The 19,417-nt window shown below is 38.1% G+C and overlaps 1 pseudogene; it reads left to right on the top strand.

Annotated features, from left to right (window-relative positions):
* The first annotated feature begins 384 nt into the window (after positions 1–384).
* Positions 385–18,600, top strand: LOC102247416 (annotated as a pseudogene).
* The last annotated feature ends 817 nt before the right edge of the window (positions 18,601–19,417 follow it).

Here is a 19,417-nt window from a genome sequence, read left to right as displayed (position 1 = left end):
GAAGTCTCTGAGTTCTGGAATCAGACGACTGGGACTAAATCCAAGCTCTTCTACATGCATAGCTTGCAACTTTGGGCAAGTTACTTCATTACCCCAAGATTCGGTTGCTTATCTATAAAATGGAAACAAAGTGCCGTATTATAAAATTATTGTGAGTTAAATCTCTCAAGTACAAATACCTTGCCTGGTGTTTAATAATTACACAATAAACATTATTTCTGTAATTTTCTTTGTTCTTTTAATACTTGCATTAAAAAATAACACAGGGAGAAATTCTTTAGCATTTGGGTCAACCAAAATCAAATTGGATAATCAGTTGTGAGCTGACTTTAAGTCACAAAATATTATGGCTATGAAGCCAAAATTCCATTAAGTAGAGACAGCATGTTGGTGAAAAAAAGCAGGAGAATCGGTGCCAGGCGAGTATTTTTAGCTCCAGTTTCTCCAATTACCAGCTATGTGACCTTGAGTAAGTCACTTAATCTCTGAGGGTCAGCTTTCTCATATGTAAAAAGGAATCACACACACATACCAGGCATTTATTGTGGGGATTAAAATAGGTCATTCCCATGAAGTTAAATTATGAATGTTAAGTTGAGTAAGGTATTTCCTTCACTTTGGGAGACAATAAGAAACAGAAACAAATCAATCAGTCAAAACCAGCACGTGCTCAGCAGAAGGCCTTTCCTCTGTGGAGCCTTCCCTGCTCCTACAGTTTTCCCTCCCCAGAGCAATGTTGTTTACTCTGCCTCTTCTGTTACCTTCAGGCATGTCCTCCTCATCTGTCTCATACTTGTTTATAAGTCTACTAGTGGCCTGGTGCATGAATTCGTGCACCAGTGGGGTCCCTTGGCCTGGCCTGTGGGATTGGGCCAAAACCAGCTCTCCAATATCCCCCAAGGAGTCCCAGTTTGCAAGAGGGCGCAGGCCAGGCCAAGGGACCCCACCAGTGCACGATCAGGGCCAGGAAGGGACGCGAGAGGTTGGCCAGCCAGGGAGAGACTGTGGGAGGGCTCCAGGGCATGTCCTGCCTGTCTCGCTTAGTCCCGATTGGCTGGACCTCAGCAGCAAGCTAACCTACTGGTCAGAGTATCTGCCCCCTGGTCAGTGCAAGTCATAATGACTGGTCAACCGGTCGACTGTTTGCTCCCTGGTGGTCAGTGCATGTCATAGCTAGTGGTTGAGCGGCCTTAGCATATCATTAGCATTAGATAGGACATATCATTTCTTAGGCTGGGTGGCCAAGAAAAAACAATTCCATGCCACTATTAACTTCACAAGATTGTCTTTTACATGTATATCTCCAGTTGCATGATTCTTGGTATTGTGATGAGAAATGCTATGCTAATATTCCACGGTCAAGCAGATGTGTCTTTTGTTGGGCAGATAAAGACTGGAGCCTGCTGGTGGAGCTGACGCTGCACAGCCATCTGGAAAGAAAACTTGGAATCCTGTAGTGGGGCCAGAAAATGAGCGTTTGCTTCATGAATGTGGCACTCGTACAACTGTTGGAACAAAGCTGGCTGGGAACCAAACCCTGTGCTTGTCTGCCTGTCCTCCTGGAGGAGTTTATATGTCACATCGGCTACAAGAGACAGGCAAGGGTTTTCAGAGACAAGCAGAAGGGAAGATGGAATGTCATTTAAAATACATTTCTAGGCTCCATCTCAAGTGGAAACCCAGTAACTTTGAGTGGATCCACACCGACAATGTTTAAACATTTCCATTCGTGATCAGATCACTCTCATCTCATCTTGGCTTCAGTCACATGTGAGCCGTAGAGGCCGGTACTGCCTAGGAGACCGTAAGCAAAGAACCTGCACTCACACTCAAGTGGAACAGATTTGGGTGGAGGGCGTAGTAAACGTATAAACAATTTATACACTAAAGCATTTAGCAATTCTTGATGAAGGGACAAATCCTTATAGCTCTTTGCCAATAAAATATATGGTTTCACTGTTTTTGTAACCATTTGGAAATCTTGGGAAAAAATCCTACTTCATAGCTAGACAATATTTAATCAACTAATCTAAAAAATTATTATGATTATGAAAAAACCTTAGTATTGATATGTGTCTGAAATGATTCATATAAATCTCTTCAAAGTATTATCCCTCTGAACTAACAAGACACAGGTTTTGTAGTGATAGCAGCTAGGAAATTCAAACCAGTTTTTTAAAAATGAAAAAAAAAGGAATTAAATCAGTCAGACGGAAAGTCAGAAAATGAGTTGTAATTTTTCTTTAATACATAATTAACTATGGTTCTTCAAACTCCAACTTTTCCATGCTTGACAATACTGAGTCTGTGTAAGCAACCCATTCTTTGTTAAGCTGGTTTTTATTGCCCACGGAGGCCTAGTGGTCTATTTATCTAACCCATCCTTTTCTTTCCAATGTAATATAACCAATGAAATGCCCTTGTGTGGAGTGTCAGTCACAGAGTCATGGCTAAATCAAAGACCTATTAAAAATTGTGGTAATAATCTGACAATAGGCCAAAAATAAGCATGCCAACATACTAACCTAGAAAATTTTACTCAACTCAAGGCTTCTCAAGATCAAAGACTAGGTCCCAATCATCTTTTAATTCCCAGTACTTAGGGCAGACCCCTACACTTAGTAAAATCTCAAAAGATTTTGTTCAACAGCATGAGACACTGATTAAAAATTTGACTATAATAAAAAATATTTCAGCTCAATATATGCTTATAAAGGCAGAATCAATAGTGGATGAATATTAAATACATTACTCTGTTCTTTAAATTTTTGCTCTTAAATACCCTACAACAAATGGATCTTTGCAGTAAGCTCACCTAAGGTTAGCAGAAAAGAGATTAAAGGGTAGAAAGAATGAAAAAAAAAGCTACTTGGGGATGTATAGATGAAGTAAAAGTAGATGTGAAGAGGAAAAAAAGTTCCAAGCACTCCAAGGGAGGAAAAAAGTAAGTAGCAGAACTTAGTTTTATCACAAAATCAACCTTATTCATTTATAAAGAATTGCCTAAGGGATTTTTAAAAATAACAATCAATGAAAAGATCTTTAAAGAAGAAGAAAAAATAAATGAATCACTTTAATTCAATTCAATAAAAGCTTTTCTTTATTTTCTGAGTAATAGATTTTCCTTTCCAGGCCCTCTAAGGCCAGGTCTCTGTAGTCAGCATAAAGTGAAATTGAGCAATTGTTTGTTGGATTTTAATTTAAACCATTGTAGATCAGAATAATTTAGGTCAATTATGATCAAGGATTCATGTCAGCATGATAGCCTCCAGTATTTGAGTTAATGATCCCCTCCCTCAGTGTGGTAGTAAAAAGAACGTTCGATAGGAGGTCAGAAGAGGTGGACGCTTTTTTTAAATTCACCAGATAACTAGAAATTGTTCATCTCTCTGGGCCGCAGTGTCATCATTTGATCACTGTAGATAATATTTACACAGTGGAGTTGTTTTAATGAGCAATGAAACACTGTATGCAAATAACTTTGTAAATAAAAGTACTACATAAATATAATTAATTCATTGTGAAAACTCCCTTCACCCTTCATACCATCATACTTTATATAGTTTGCCTACACTTTTCTTTAGCAAGACATTATAAGAGATATGGCTGGAAAGCAAGTAATTTGCTATCCTTTATAATAAAAGGATAATATGCAAATTGACCTTAAGGGCAGAACTCCCAGGAATGACTGGTCACTATGAAGCGCACTGACCACCAGGGAGCAGACGCTCAGTGCAGGAGCTGCCCCCTGGTGGTCAGTCCACTCCCACAGGGGGAGCTCTGCTCAGCCACAAGCCAGGCTGATGGACTCCTCCCACCCCTGAGTGCATGAATTTTTGTGCACTGGGCCTCTAGTTAAAACATATAAACAAATGTACTGGAAAGAAAGAAAACATTTTCCAATGTACATGCATTAATATCAAACAAAGCACTTCTTAGGAAAATAATTTCTTCAATAGTATTCAGATTGTTTTAGGGCATATAAAAACATGTATGATTTAACACATGATAAAAATGTATACTTTTTCATTTGTCCCTAATAAGTGATCATGTTTTTTCAATGGGCCTAAATTGTTTGTTTCCATCTTACTAATGCTAAAATTTTATAAAATCAACTTTTTAGTTCAGTATGTTCTAATTCATATACCATAAAAGCAGCACCTTCAAAAATTGAAAATGTCATTAAGCATTTTATGTGCAATGAGTACTTAGAAATGCATATTGCTTGCTTTTGTTATCATTAGGGATAATAATAGTTTACACTCATGCAAATATTGGCAGCAATATCAGGCCTTGTTTAGAAATTTTGGAATCATTTGAAACCTAACCTAAATAAAACTAGACTGGGTGAATCCACATGAACCAAAACCCCAAATTCTGTGAATTTCCCTCCCAAATTTACAGCACTTTAAATCCTCCCTATGATACTGTTATAGTCAGCTAATTATTAATAACAGAAAAGAAGCAAAGAAGCAATGGCGCCAGACATTATAGGTATCATTTGGGCAGCTTCACCAGGAAGTTGCAACTTTGCACTTCCCAGAGAACCACTAGCTTATTTCCTGCAAAACACTGGGGGGATGGGGCCAACGAAGGGAAGATAGACACATGCCCAATAAAGTGGGGGTGACATAGGAAAGATACTTGCTTGTCAGTCAAACCTGGGAACAGAGATGATTGGTCAAAATGAGTATGGCCGCTGCAAGCACACACAAAATTGGGAATGCTAATCTCTTAAACAAAGAAGTTCTCTTTCTCTTGTGACTCTTGACTCATGGGGCTCTTTTGCTCTGGCTTCCTTTCATCCGCCCACATGGCCCACAACAGATTGATGGACTGCAGCAGGAAACCCAAATTAAGTAGCCTGGTGCTGTATTGGACTGTGCAGCCATGGAAAGGAAATGGGACACTGCTCTGATTTTAGCCCTGCTAAAGGCAAAAATAGGGCTTCTTTCTTGGTGGAACTGAGGGACATGGTATTTTGGAAACTCAGAGGTTTGATTCCAGATAAATAAATCTTCTACAATACCTCATCCTCCCATGCAAGTCTTAAAAATTCTTATTTCTTGGAATATCAGGAAAAATCCACCCCACCCCCATTAGCAGCCAGGATCTCCTATCTAGTAACACCTAGGTGCATATGATTTAAACAACAACAAAAACATTCTCATAGTTGCCAAGAAATTAAAACAATATTTTATTGGTTATAGTGAGAGACAGATATTTTATTGTTCTTTTTGCTGCTGTTTGCCTATTTGTTTTTAGTGAGAGATCTATTTAAATTTTCTTTAATTATCAGTAAACATGGTAGCAAAATGGGAATACATGAAAAATAAACCAGACATTGTCTGGAGACGGTAAAATTGTTTTGTTTTTTTTTACAACTGAGATATAGAAAGATTCTTGGATAGTAAAAATTACTTAAATTACTTCATCATTAAGATGAAAATTATTTACCATTAAGATAAAAAGTTATGATTAAGATAAAAATTATTTTCAGGTTGGCTTTTAAAATGTTATGTCTTTTGTTTTGTTTTTCTCTTCCTGTATTGGTATAGCCAAATAAGAAACTATGACTTCTGTGGATGCAATAATAATACCAATCTTCTACACTGGGTTTGGCTTCTAAAACATTTCAGTTTTGGCTTCAAAAACACATTATACAATACAATGAAAATTTTTTAAATTAGAAATTCAATATAGACCCTTTGCTTATTTTTAGAAAATGAAAATATATTAAAATATACATATTATTCTATCTCAATCAATTTGGGGTTACATGATTTTACTTTAAAAAAAGAAAAAGAAAGGTAATTCTTTAAACAGAATAGAAATTTCTCTTTTATTATGAACTTAGAGGACTCAGAGATCCTGTATATCAGCAATTTAGTTTTACTCATGAGATACTTTTCTAGCTATTAGCTCTGAGAACCCAGTTCTGCTGAATCATCAGTTTAGTGATTTTTAAATTCTATTATGGCTGCTCTTGAGTGCTCAGAAACTTAAATTGAATATAAAGAAAAACTATTTTAAAAAAGGCTTTAAGTGTACTTAGAAAATATATTTTTAAATAATTTTCAGTAGTTTTACAAGAAATGTATATGTATGCCATCCTTTAAAAAAAGACATACAACTATTGAATATTTCATTTTTTTTCTGTTCTATGAATGGAAAATGTATACTATGGCATACATGAGTATCTCTAGTATACTCATAATCGTTAATATATTTCTTTATAATGTAAAATAGTTGGTTAAAATTGTTCTTTTTTAATCCAAAACAATAATTTGAGAAGATATATTCACTCATTGTCACTGGGCTAGTTCTGAGTCTTGGCTGCCCTGCCCTGGCATGGTTGGACCTCCAGGCTCTTGACTCACACAAGAAAGAATTCATGAATGAGTCGAAGTGTGAGCTAAAGCAAGTTCTGTTTAGGTAGAGAAAGAGAGGGTTCTTGGAGACAGGATCAGGGGTTGAGCCCAGGACTGGCTGCTGCCTGGCCCCCCTGGCTGCAAGTCTCACAGCACCCCACTTGAAATAAGTGAAAGTACACATCTGAGTGGACGTAGTGAACTAGGGACTGAGTTGTGTGTCACTATCATTCAGTTTTGGGGATTTTATGTGGTTCCAAGGATGGGTGGGTTGTTTCTCAACTTTGTGGTTCCAAATTCTGACTTTGGTTAGGAGGGGTTTTGTTTCTAATAGGGTGCCTTCCAGAAGTGTCATAGCGTTCATTCCCCTCACTCCCCCTTCTACTTGTGGTGTCAGTTTTCATTACAATGATGATATAATGAGCTTTGGGGCCATTCTCTGGTCAATTTTCCTCTACCTTGGATTGATGTAGTTTTAGTCAGTTCTCGTTGTTGCCTTCTGCTATTATCACAGGAACTTCCTGCCATTGACTGTTTCCCTTTGATCACGCATGAAGGTGAGGGCTCTGGTGAGGGGACCTAGCAGCTTGTTGGCCTGTGATATCCACTTCGACTTCCTCATTCCACTTGTCAGGAGCTTTCCCTAAGAGTTTCTATCCTGCCTCTCTATGTTCATTGCAGCATTACTTACAATAGCCAAGATATGAAAGCAATCTCAGTGTCCACCAATAGACAAGTGGATAAAGAACATGTGGAATATATATACAATGGAATATTACTCAGCTCTTCAAAAGAGTGAAATCTTGCCATTTGCAACAACATGGATGGGCCTAGAAGGTGCTATACTAAGTGAAATAAGTCAGTTACAAATACCATACCATATGATTTCATTTATATGTGGAATCTAATAAGTAAATAAATAAATGAACAAACAAAACAGAAACAAATTCATAGATACAGAGACGAAGTGATGGTCACTAGACAGTAGGTAGAAGTGGGAGGATAGGTGAAAAAAGGTAAAAGGGATTAATAAGAACAAATTGCCAGTTAAAAAATGGTCACAAAGATGTAAAGTCCAGTATAGGAAATGTAGTCAATAATACTGTAATAACTATGTGTAATGTCAGATGGATACTAGACATACTGGGGTGATCACTTTTTGACATTAAAGACACACACACACACAGTATTTTAGTGGGTATAAAATAATCTGTTTTTTGTTGTTGTTGTTGTTGTTTTCTTTGTATTCACACACTTTATTTAACAAGTTATCTATTAAGGAAAATCTGTTAGGTTCTTTCCAATCTTTATTATAAACAATACTGTGATGAATACCTTTGTGCTTATAGTTTTACATACTTGGGCAATCATCCCTTTAAAATATATATATTTTAGTGGGTTCCCTGGGTCTAATGGTGTTAACCAGTAGGGAGAGGTCCTTGTCTCCACATGTTGCTAATGGGAGTGGAATCCTAGCAATATCCTGAGTAAAAGCATTTTCTGAGGCTCACACAGGAGGATGAAATGTTGTAGAAAGCTTTATTTCTGTGGAATTACATCCCTGAGTTTCCAAGATCCCATTCCCCGTTTTCCTGCCAATGAAGAAGTGTAGCTGTGGATTCAATAGGGCTAGAATCAGAGTCAGTGCCAGAGTTTCCATTCCATATTGGAGCAGTGCCCAATACAGCATCAGGCTAGCTCAGCTGTGCTCCCCACTGCAGTCCATCAGTACATTGCATGTGGGTCCACAAGGAAGCGTGAATGAGAGAGCCCCATGAGCCAAGAGCCAAGAGCAACAAGAGAATTTCTTTGTTTAGGGGATTATGTGTTACCAAATGTTCATGGGCTTGCTGTGGCCATGCTGATCCTGGCCAATGATCTCTGTTCTCAGGTGTGACTAACAGACACCTTCCCTAGTCACTTCAATTTCACTGCACGTGGGTCTATTTCCCCTTTGTTGGACACCTTCCCCTTGTGATCTGGGGGGCGGGGGGGATGGGTTGGTGGTTCCCTAGGGACTGTGAAATTGCAGCTTCCTGGTGAAGCTGCCCAAACGATATGCCTATAATGTCTGGCCTTCCTTTTGCTCCTTTCCTATTAATAATAACTAGCTAATTACACTGGTATCAATGGCATGTTCATTTTATACTTATTCTCTAAACAACAATAATTATGTGTTTCGCTTCGATCATATAATTTGAAAAAATGGCTGCTGGGATTGATAGTAATATGAAGAAATTTGATTTTTTAAAATATTGGAAGTCAAATGTGTCAACATTTAGAAAATGTGCTTATATCCACAAACCATTGTTTTCTAAATGACAAATGCACAATGTTATATTATCAAACATACATAAATGAACCATTTAAAGTACAAGATAGATGCATTTAAAAGGAACGCTTTGAAAAGTTCATTGGTATATTTTCAGATTCCACATTGCCAGTAACCTTCAAGAAACTACCATTTGTCAACCAAGGCGTAATATAAAGAACACGCAAAGTTATATTAAAGGGTTCTTTAATATTCCTTTCTGTTCTAACTATATCTCTGTGTGGGGTTAGATTTTTTTTTAATGTACTCCAACTAAAAGAACTGAAATTAATTGAAAGCGGGAGCAGACATGAGAATCCAGCTGTCTTCTATCAAGCCAAACATTAATGAAATTTGCAAAATTGTAAATAATGTTGCTCTTCCTCTAAGCATTTTATTTTGAAAAAATATAATCATTTTGTTAAAAATAAGTAGGTGCCTATGTTAAGAGGTGATTGATTTATTATTGGTATTAAAAATAAATGAACAAATATACATTTAATTTCTTAGTTTTAATGTATATGCTAAATATCAATAGATAAAACCCATATAAATTAAACTGTTTATGGGTCCTCAATTTTTAAGAACGTTATAAGATTCTGAGACTAAAATGTTTACAAATACCTGACCTAATCAATACAAAATTACTCAAAGGTGCACACCCCTTAAGGATCTGATAGTCATTAAAGAATCCAACAGACAACTCCCAGCCCTCATCTGAAAGACATCCAGTAATCTTCCTCCCATTTCCAAATCTTGGACAATTTTTTCCTGACAGTAGTTGTTATGTAAAGAGATCACATTTTATTATTTAATTCTGCACTTAAAAGATTTAAAATGTGCGTTGGTGTGATTCCATTGTAACTAAGTTTTTAATAATAGGAAATGAACAAAGGCAAGGCCAGACATTATAGGAATGTTCCCTGCAAAACTCTAGGGGAGGAATCCAACAAAGGGAAAACAGACACATACTCAGTAAAGTTGGGATGACATAGGGACGGTACTTGTCTGTCAATCACACCTGGGGGCGGAGATGGTTGGCCAGGATGGGTGTGGCCACTTGCAGAAATTTGTAATATATAATCCCCTGAGCAAAGAAGTCCACTGTCTGGTTCCTCTTGGAGCAATGTGCTTCACTTCTCATTTGCGGGGCCCTTTCGCTCCTGCTTCCTTGAATTCACTTGTGTGGCCCATACACAATGTACTAATGGACTGCAGCTAGCCTACTGCTGTACTGGACCCTACTCCAATATGGAAAGAAAACGCTCTGATTTTAGCCCGACTGCTATGCTTCTGTGACTGGACTAAGGGAAATAGGGCTTTGGAAACCCAGGAGTGTAATTCCACAGAAATAGAGCTTTCTACCATATCCCATCCTTCCGTGCGAGTCTCAGAAAATTCCTTTTCTCGGAATATACAAGGACTCCACCCCCAGCAGCATCCAGTGGGGAAGAGGACACCCCCCGCCCCCGCCACACACACTCACACACACACACACACACACACACACACTCACACACACACACTTCACCCAGTAACAGGATCTTGCCTGCTTTAAATTATTAATTTACTTTATATGACTACATAGGCAGGATGAGAATTCTGATATACATTTTTATATAGTAAACGACAGAACCCACAAAGGAGCAACAAAATTTTTAATTTCCTCAAGTCCCAAAGTGCAAAGCACTAGGTTATCAATTATTGTGTTCTTAGAGCAAGGCCGGAATGACTAAGAGTTGGGAGGAGAGCCAGCAAATGTATCCATGATAGACTTTTTAGAGGGAATAAGCAGGAATGAGAAAAAAAAACCCTCTGTCCCTCTTGACAAATGGAGGACATCTGGTCACTTTAATGAAGCATATGGACACTGACATTAGCTGAGTGTTCCTTCTGTTGTTCTTACAGAGACTCTACAATTCAAGAGACTACAAGTTCTTATTTTAAAACAGGAAAAAATGGGTTCTATTTGTGCTATGAAGTCCATGTAGACTGAAGGTACAAATCTGACTTTTAGCAAAAGTCTACCATATTTATATGTCTGGAGTTTATGTTTTATGACAGGTTTGTATCCCAAGTTATGAGTGTACGGGTCCCATAGGCATCAGTAGTGGGGCACCTAAAAACAAAGGGGAGAAAGGCATATCCCTTAAGACTTATTAGTGTCGCAGGGGGTAGAGAAAGCAGGCCATACAAGAGAGTAAGGGAAAAAGCCAGTCATTTAAATCTTAAAATTAAACCTGAAGTGGACCAATCAATCTTTGGTAAAATGTATAATCAAATGCAAGCTACATAAGATTAAACTAAGGGAAAATTATTTCTTTGACACTTCATTTGGGTAAAACTTGAGGAGTTATTGAATAATTAAGATGTTCACCCTTCCTACAAGTAACAAACTACTTGAAAAAAAAATACATCTGGGGACTCAATAGGGACCCACAGGGGATGTTTAGGATTCTTTTAGTTCTTCTTCACTGGTGACCCAAGGGTACCTCAAGGGAAATAGACTTAGAAAAATAACTAAAAATGTCACTTTATTCAAGAAAGACATCCCTGTCTCTTTTTTACTAAATGTCTTTACCTTAGAGCAACCTCCTCCGTTTGTTTTTCACACATACCTTGAATTATAAATAGTGACCTAATTTGAAATTGTCAGAGCTGAGGTGGCCAGTTAGCACAGACAAAAAACTCCTGTCTGCGGAGAACCAAAACAAAGAGCGCATGCAGGTTTGCCAGAGGGATGAAAAAATTCAATTCAGTCGGTGTTTTCTCAGGTGCTGTTAGTGAAAAGATCTCTCTCTCTCTCTCTCTCTCTCTCTCTCTCTCTCTCCCTCTCTCTCTCTCCCCCCTCCCTCTCCCTTCTTTCTCCCTCTCTTGTCTTTCTTCTAGTTTATGTAGAATGATAAATAAGATAAGAAAGGACCTATTGTTTTCCCATGGCCCGTTTCCCTCATGCCCCTCTACCAGCATTAGCACAAAGAGAGAATTATAAACCAAAAAGTTGGCAGTTCCTGCCTAATTTATGTGAGCTATTTTAAAATGTGAGAGTCAGAAGAAAAATCTCATTCCTGCACAGCCTTAGAATGATCCTGAGGGAAGCACACACACACACACACACACACACACACACACACACACACACATACACTCATACACATACACACACACACATGCTTTGGAGAGACACAATTTTAATCTAGTCAAATTATATGCTAAATTGGGAAATTCATCCTTACAAGTGAAAATTACAGTTCTAGATGAAAACATTCATATACATACACTTAGCATGAACTTTGATATTTTCAGTATAACATCAACAGACAGACATCTTTGATAATTGACAACTGCTTTGTGCAAAATATTAACTCTTCTTTCTCTCCCCAACTCCTTCTTTAAGAAACAATTTAAATTATCTAGATAATAACAAGTTAATGTTTTAAACATGAGAATGGCAGGACTATCTAAAAAATAATCTGAAATTTCATTTTAGTTTACATTCAAAGCTAATTGTAGTAAAAATTAAAAGTGCAAGTTTTTTCTGGGCCTATCCTTCCATTATTAATTTTAGTGAATCTAAATTCACAAGATTATATCTGCAATATTCAATGAGGCCAAACCAAGCCAGCTGCCCTCTGCAACTGTTATTGGAGAAAAATGGGCCTCCTGAGAGTGGGGTTCTTGGGGTACCACTGGAATAAGCATTTCTATAGGCGCCCAGGGGAGGATGAGATATGGTAGAAAGCTTTATTTCCAGGGAATTATAGAGTAAAAATTAAAAGTGCAAGTTTTTTCTGGGCCTATCCTTCCATTATTAATTTTAGTGAATCTAAATTCACAAGATTATATCTGCAATATTCAATGAGGCCAAACCAAGCCAGCTGCCCTCTGCAACTGTTATTGGAGAAAAATGGGCCTCCTGAGAGTGGGGTTCTTGGGGTACCACTGGAATAAGCATTTCCATAGGCACCCAGGGGAGGATGAGATATGGTAGAAAGCTTTGTTTCCAGGGAATTGTATATACCCCTGGGTTCCCAAAGTCCCATTTCCCTTAGTCCAACCATAAAAGACGTGTAGCTGGGGCTTCTTAAAGGTAGAAGCAAAACCAGTGTCCAGAGCTTTCTTTCCATGTTGGAGCCGGTCCAGTTCGGCATTCGGCTAGCTGCAGTCCATCAGTCCATTGTGTGTGAGGTGCCCATGGGCATGGGCCACGTGGGTGAATGCAGGGAAGCAGGAGCAAAAGAGTCCCGAAAGCTCCGCGTCACAGGAATCCCAAGAGAACCAAGAGAGCAAACTTCTTAGTTCAGGGAATTAAGTCCCAAGAGCCCAAGTGAGTAAATGCCTTTATTTAGGGGATTGTGTATTCCCAAATGTTTGCATGCTTGCAGTGGGCATGCCGTTCTGGCCATTCTTAGGTGTGATTGACAGCAAGCACCTTCCTAGTCCCCCCAAGTTCACTGAGCATGCATCTGTCTTCCCTCTTCCCTTCCTTGGACCCCTGGGGAGTGTAAAGTCCCCCCAAGTTCACTGAGCATGCATCTGTCTTCCCTTTTCCCTTCGTTGGACCCCTGGGGAGTGTAGTTTCCTGGTGAAGCTGCCCAAATGACATGCCTAAAATGCCTGACCTTTCCTTTGCTCCTTTCCTATTATTAATAACTTGCTAATTACAATGGTATCCCAAATAGCTACCCATTTCCTCACTTGACGTGAGATATAAAAACTTAGTGATATATTTAAGCTTGTATATGTAACAAACTTGCTCAAACCCTAGAATACAGAAACTACTCCAAAGGAAAAAAATTAAAATAGTTCAAAATAATGGCATATTAACTTCTTTTCTAATGTTTAATTCTGTCTAACATGCTCCTCACCCCAAAATAATATAATATCCTCTTAATTTTTATGTCAGTTTTTGTATTATTGGATATTTTTAAAAATTCTATATAAGTTTCTTCTTTAGATGTTAGTAAAAACTATACCTAGTTTTAATAAGGTAAAAAAATCTTAAGCAAATTTTTATACCTGAATTTCAGTGAAAAGAGAAAGTGCTAATTTAAAAATAGACATATTAAAAATATTTGTTTAGCCCTAGCTGGGTGGCTTCAGTTGTTTTAGCATCATCCTATACACCAAAAGGTTGCAGGTTCGACTCCTGGTCAGCGTTTGATCCCCATTTAGGGGTGATTAAAGGTGACAACTGATAGATGTTTCTCTTTCCCCTCAATGTCTCTCTCTCTCTCTCTCTCACTATTTTTCTCTCTCCCTTCCTCTCTCTCTAAAAATCAATGAAAACATCCTCAGGTGAGGATTAAAAATATGCTTGTTTAGATTTCACTAAATTACTAGTAGAAAGCTGACATAAATTAATTGATTCTTAAAGGGATTGTGTGGACTACCTTGTGTTGTTAACAGAAGACACTTATCAGCCGACTTTATTACCTAGTAGCCCCACCGCTGTGCTCCCAGTTCCAGCTACAGCTGCAGAGGTTGCTATTTCAAGCCTTAGGACTCTCAGGGATATTCCCAGGCCAAGTCTCAGATTGGAACAGAATTACAAATTGCCTCCCTAGACTTTGAATCTCCATATTTAAAAATGAGTCTTGTCCCTTCCTTTAACCGCAAAAAAAGGCAAATTTGTCAATAGTTCCAAGATCTTTAGAGATAAATAGTGTATGAATAGAGGTTGTAATAATTTTGTCCAAGGCCTTGATCCTTACATACATATTAACAATATATGGCAATGTTTTCCTTTGAAGAAAAATGCTTGGGAAACTGAAATCTGTTGGTTTGGAAGTTATATACCTGAAGCTTTGCTACTAAATAAATATGTTGTGGGCTGCGCCAGGTATTTTTAAACTTTACTTTTCTGACTATAAAAATTAATCATAGTGTTTCTCACTCTACATTTTATGGAGAATTGGTTGGGATTAAATTTTATAAGTTATATAAAACACTTGAGGCAAACTAAACAAATGCCATCATATAAAATATAAGAACTATCTGAACTGACAGTGCTGACCAAATTCTTATGCATAAGTTTTGTAAAGTTGGTGAAATTTTTGCGCCATTAAATTCATGCACTAGTCCTTGGCCTATCAGTGACACCATTTATCTCTTTTTCTTTTTCAAGACAGTGTCATTAATGATCTGATCATTTAAGGATTCTTGAGTTTTTAGATGGACTCTAATATTGCCTCTTTAAAGAAAGTATATGTTTTACAATTTTTTTAATCTAAAAAAATCGGTGTAATGTACCTCTCTCATAATTAGTGTTGTAAAAATATTATTTTACAGTTAGATAATACTTAAATACAATATTTATTAGATCACAGTGAAGGCTGGTTTATTTTAGGCAAAAGGCATATTGCTTGCAAAATAATTACATTATCCATAGCCTTAGTGTTGACAAAAAGTAAATAGGTGGGACTGAATTCATTGTTGAAAGAAGACCTTTTAATATCCTTTAAGTACATGAAGTAGTTTGAACTCTTTATGCAACTGTACATGACAGTGAGTTTCTTGAAGAACTAGGCTGTTGTGGATTTGCCCTGTGCAGGTTGGGTGGCCTGTCCAAGGCTGGAGCAAGAATCCCTTTTGGTGAGTTTGTGAAAACTCCTCTGACCAAATTATTATTGGGCTAACTATATCCTGGCGTCTGTACTCTTTGAGAACTGACTGAAAATCAGGGCTGCTCATATGGAATGAATATTTATTTATGAGAAAATAAGAACTTATTTTAAAATATTTACATTGCAAAATGTCCTGGTATGATTTTCTGATTTTCACTCTTGTTTCTTTTCTATAACTTGTCAAAGCTCTTCTGTTTTGTTGCTTTATATCTGACAGTCCTTACCAATCCTCACACTTGGAGTGTAAGGATTGATTTATATCATAAACTTTAAGATATAATCAACTTTAAGAGACAATGTGACCAGAATTTAATTTTTTATAATCCCTTGATTGAAACTGAAAGGCACAAAATCCCCTTCAATGTACCTGAGGTGGAGTATTTATTAAAGGAGCTTGACTAAGAACAAGTACCAATACCTTTTTTAAAAAATATATTTTTATTGATTTCAGAGAAGAAGGGAGAGGGAGAGAAAGATAGAAACATCAATGATGAGAGAGAATCACTGATTGGCTGCCTCCTGCATGCCCCCCACTGGGGACTGAGCCCGCAACCCGGGCATGTGCCTTTGACTGGAATCGAACTGGGGACCCTTCAGTCTGCAGGCCAATGTTCTATTCACTGAGCCAGACCAGCTAGGGCACCAATACCTTTTAAATGTCTCAGGCCCTTTGATTTTCCAATCATTCTATGTTCATAGCTAGGCTCCCGGCTTAGTAAACTGGGAGGTGAGGTTAGGCTGGATTGATGTTCTATTTAATTTAATTTAACTTAATTTAATTTAATTTAATTTAAATATGTATCTTAATGTTGGTAGTGACTATATGGAGGCTAACAGTAAGATAATCAATAATGCCAAGTACATTACCTCCTAGATTCATTTTATGTGTCAATATTAGCTGAGAAGAGCATGACTTGTTTATTCTGGTTGCTGTTGGGGTTGGGGTCTTTGAGATATCCCGAGAAAAGGAATTTTCTGAGACTCCCACAGGAGGATGCAATATAGCAGAAACCTTTATTTCCATGGAATTACACCCTTGGTTTCCAAAGTCCCGTTTCCTTTAGTCCAGTCATAGAAGTGCAGCTGGGGTGTCAGTGGGGCTAAAATCAGAGCCAGTGTCCAGAGCTTCCTGTCCATGTTGGAGCTGGGTCCAGCACAGCATCTGGCTAGTTGCAGTCCATTAGTCCATTGCACATGGGATTCTGCATGGCCATGGGCTACGTGGGAGGATGCCAGAATGCCAAGCCTGGGCCATGAGTCAAACATGCCAAGAGGAACTAAGAGAGCCAACATCTTTGTTCAGGGGATTAAGTATTCCAAATCTTCATGTGCTTGCAGTGGTTATGCCCATTCTGGCCAGTGATCTCTGTTCCCAAGTGTGACTGACAGAAAAGTATCTTCCCCTATATTATTCCAACTTTACTGGGCACATGTCTATCTTTCCTTTGTTGGATCCCTGGGGAGTATAAAGTTGCAGCTTCCCGGTGAAGCTGCCCAAATGACATGCTTATAATATCTGGCCTTCCCTTTGCTCCTTTTCTATTATTTTTTTAATTAATCTTTATTGTTCAGATTATTACAGATGTTCCCCCTTTTCCCCCCATAGCTCCCCTCCACCTGGTTCCCACCCCACCCCATGCCCTTACCCCCCCACTGTCCTCATCCATAGGTGTACGATTTTTGTCCAGTCTCTTCCCGCACCTCCCACACCTCCTTCCCCCCAAGAATTGTCAGTCCTTTTCTATTAATAATAACTAGTTAATTATAATGCTTTCATCTGTTTCACACTTTCAACTTCTGGACTATAATGCACTTGATGAAAAATTTTATGAAGATCAGTATATTTGCCTTGAGAATAACAGAACAGGGAAATGACCTCCGCATGCCTCAGTTCCAGGTAGGGTTCGATACAGTCCAAGATGACCAATCACCAATATTGACTTTTGAGTCCCCATGAAAAAATTAAATTTTGCTGTGAGAAAAGACCAAGTAAAGCAGGTGCATGTGTTTTAACAAATAATATAAAAATATTAAAACAAAAGGTTGTTGAGGTAGAATTAAAGAACAATAAATTCCACATAGAGTACAATTTGATGAGATTTTCCATATGGATTCACCCCTGATACTATCGCCACACCAATAAAACACATATTTCTATCACCTCCAACTTTCCTCTGGCCCTTTGTAGCCCCTCCCTCATGCGCTGACTTTCTGTTGCCATAGCTTAATTTGAAATTTACATAATTTTTATAAATACAAAAATATGGTAGACACTGTTTTATTGCTTGCATCTTTCACTCATTGAGATTCATCCATGTTGTTGAGTGTATTGACAATTGTTCATTTTTATCGATGAGTAGTGTTCCCTTGTATAGATAGATACACCACAATTTGTTCAATCCTTCCCAAGTGCCTAATAAAACTAAAGATCCCAGATGCCCAACTCTTGCCTTCCAGCGAGGGTGGTGCGTCTTCAGAGCACACTCTGGGCACCATGGCAGCCCCAGCTGCAAGGGGGTGTGGCTGGGCTTGGCAGAGGTGGCACCTGGAGTGGTGGCTGTGCAGTGAGCAGTTCCCCAACAAGTTTTTAGAATTCAGCTACCCAGGGAAAATGACTTTTACTCACATGAGATGCCTCCTGAGGTTCCTCTCCCAGACACAAGGTGACTCCTGTGCTTCCAGATCAACTCTGGGGCTCATCTCTGCAGCGTTTGCGGCTGTCTAAGCTCCAAAACATCCAATCACGAGGTGCATTACAGCAACAAGGAGCACCAGACTGGAGATCGGGACATACACAGGCTTGCACGCAGATCATTTGGACAACACAATCCCAGACCACAGCTTCCCATTAGTTGACATCATAATGGAAACAGAAGATGAGATTGCACCTGAAATTTCAGAAAAAAAGATGAATCCGAGATTATAGGGGGCGTTTTGAAGCACTTGAGGTAGAATTGGATTCCATGGCAAAACATGAAACCAGAGAAGTTAAAATTTTCCAGGAGCTTAAAATAAAAATAGCCCTGGAACCAGAAGAGATTTTCAGATATGGCAGAGGAATTGCCCCCATTGGGATATCTGGCGAAAATATAACTCAAGGAAAGGATATTCCAGATTGCTCCTGTAGTGCCAAGAGGATATTTGAATTCCAGGCCGTGCCTCAGCTGCTCCACTGCCTAAAGGCCGACAGCTTGGGCAGGAGTGTTGATTGGGGCATCTGACCATCTGCACCTGTGCTGAGGGCTGCAGCCTGGGCACCGGCTACACACGGGGATTTGGAAGCAAGATGTAACGATACATCTTAAAGACAACATCACAGAGACTTAAAAATGCTCATTATCTCTTCGACCTTGCAATTCCACTTTCAGGGCTTCATCCTAAGAAATTGATTATACCAGACAGAGAGGTACAAAGATGATTTAGGCATTGTTTGCAATATCTAAATATTGGTGAAACAAAATGTCCAGTAACATGGGATTACATAAATTTTTGTGTATCTATCAAGCAAAAGGCTATGCAGTTTTAATGGTACAGAACTATATGCACATTAAATAAGGTGCAGATCTAAATAGACACCAAGATACCATTATATATGGTATTCATAGTATGATCATATATTTTTAAGTATTTGTATATATGTATTTGCACAGAATTAAATCTGGAAAGATACATACTAGGTGTGAACTGGTTAGCTATGAATGGTGGGGCTAGGTAAAATGTTCTTTTTACTTGTAAATATATTCAATGAAAATGGGTTATGTGCCTAATTAAGTAAAAAATATTTAAAAAATAGAACTGCCATGAACATTCATTTCTAATTTTTCAGATGTTTTATTTCATTTTGGCAAATACCTATGAGTCAAATGGCTGAGTTGTATGTCAGATGGATGTTTAACATTATTAAAAAAACACCCATCTAACTTTTCAAAAGTGGTTCAGCATTTTGCATTTTCATCAGAATTGTATAAAAGTTGCAGTTCTTCCAAAATACCTGGTATTTAGCCAATCTAATTTAGTGGCAGCTAAAATCTCTGTTCAATATTTTCAGCTACATAGCTGTTGCTTTCCATTAGCTCCGTGAAGTTTTTGTTTGTTTGTTTTTTGTTTTG

This window comes from Myotis brandtii, unplaced genomic scaffold (genome assembly GCF_000412655.1).
Source record: "Myotis brandtii unplaced genomic scaffold, ASM41265v1 scaffold581, whole genome shotgun sequence".
Classification (NCBI taxonomy): Eukaryota; Metazoa; Chordata; class Mammalia; order Chiroptera; family Vespertilionidae; genus Myotis; species Myotis brandtii.
Note: the sequence above shows the minus strand (reverse complement) of the source record. Positions and strands in the feature narration are given on the sequence as shown.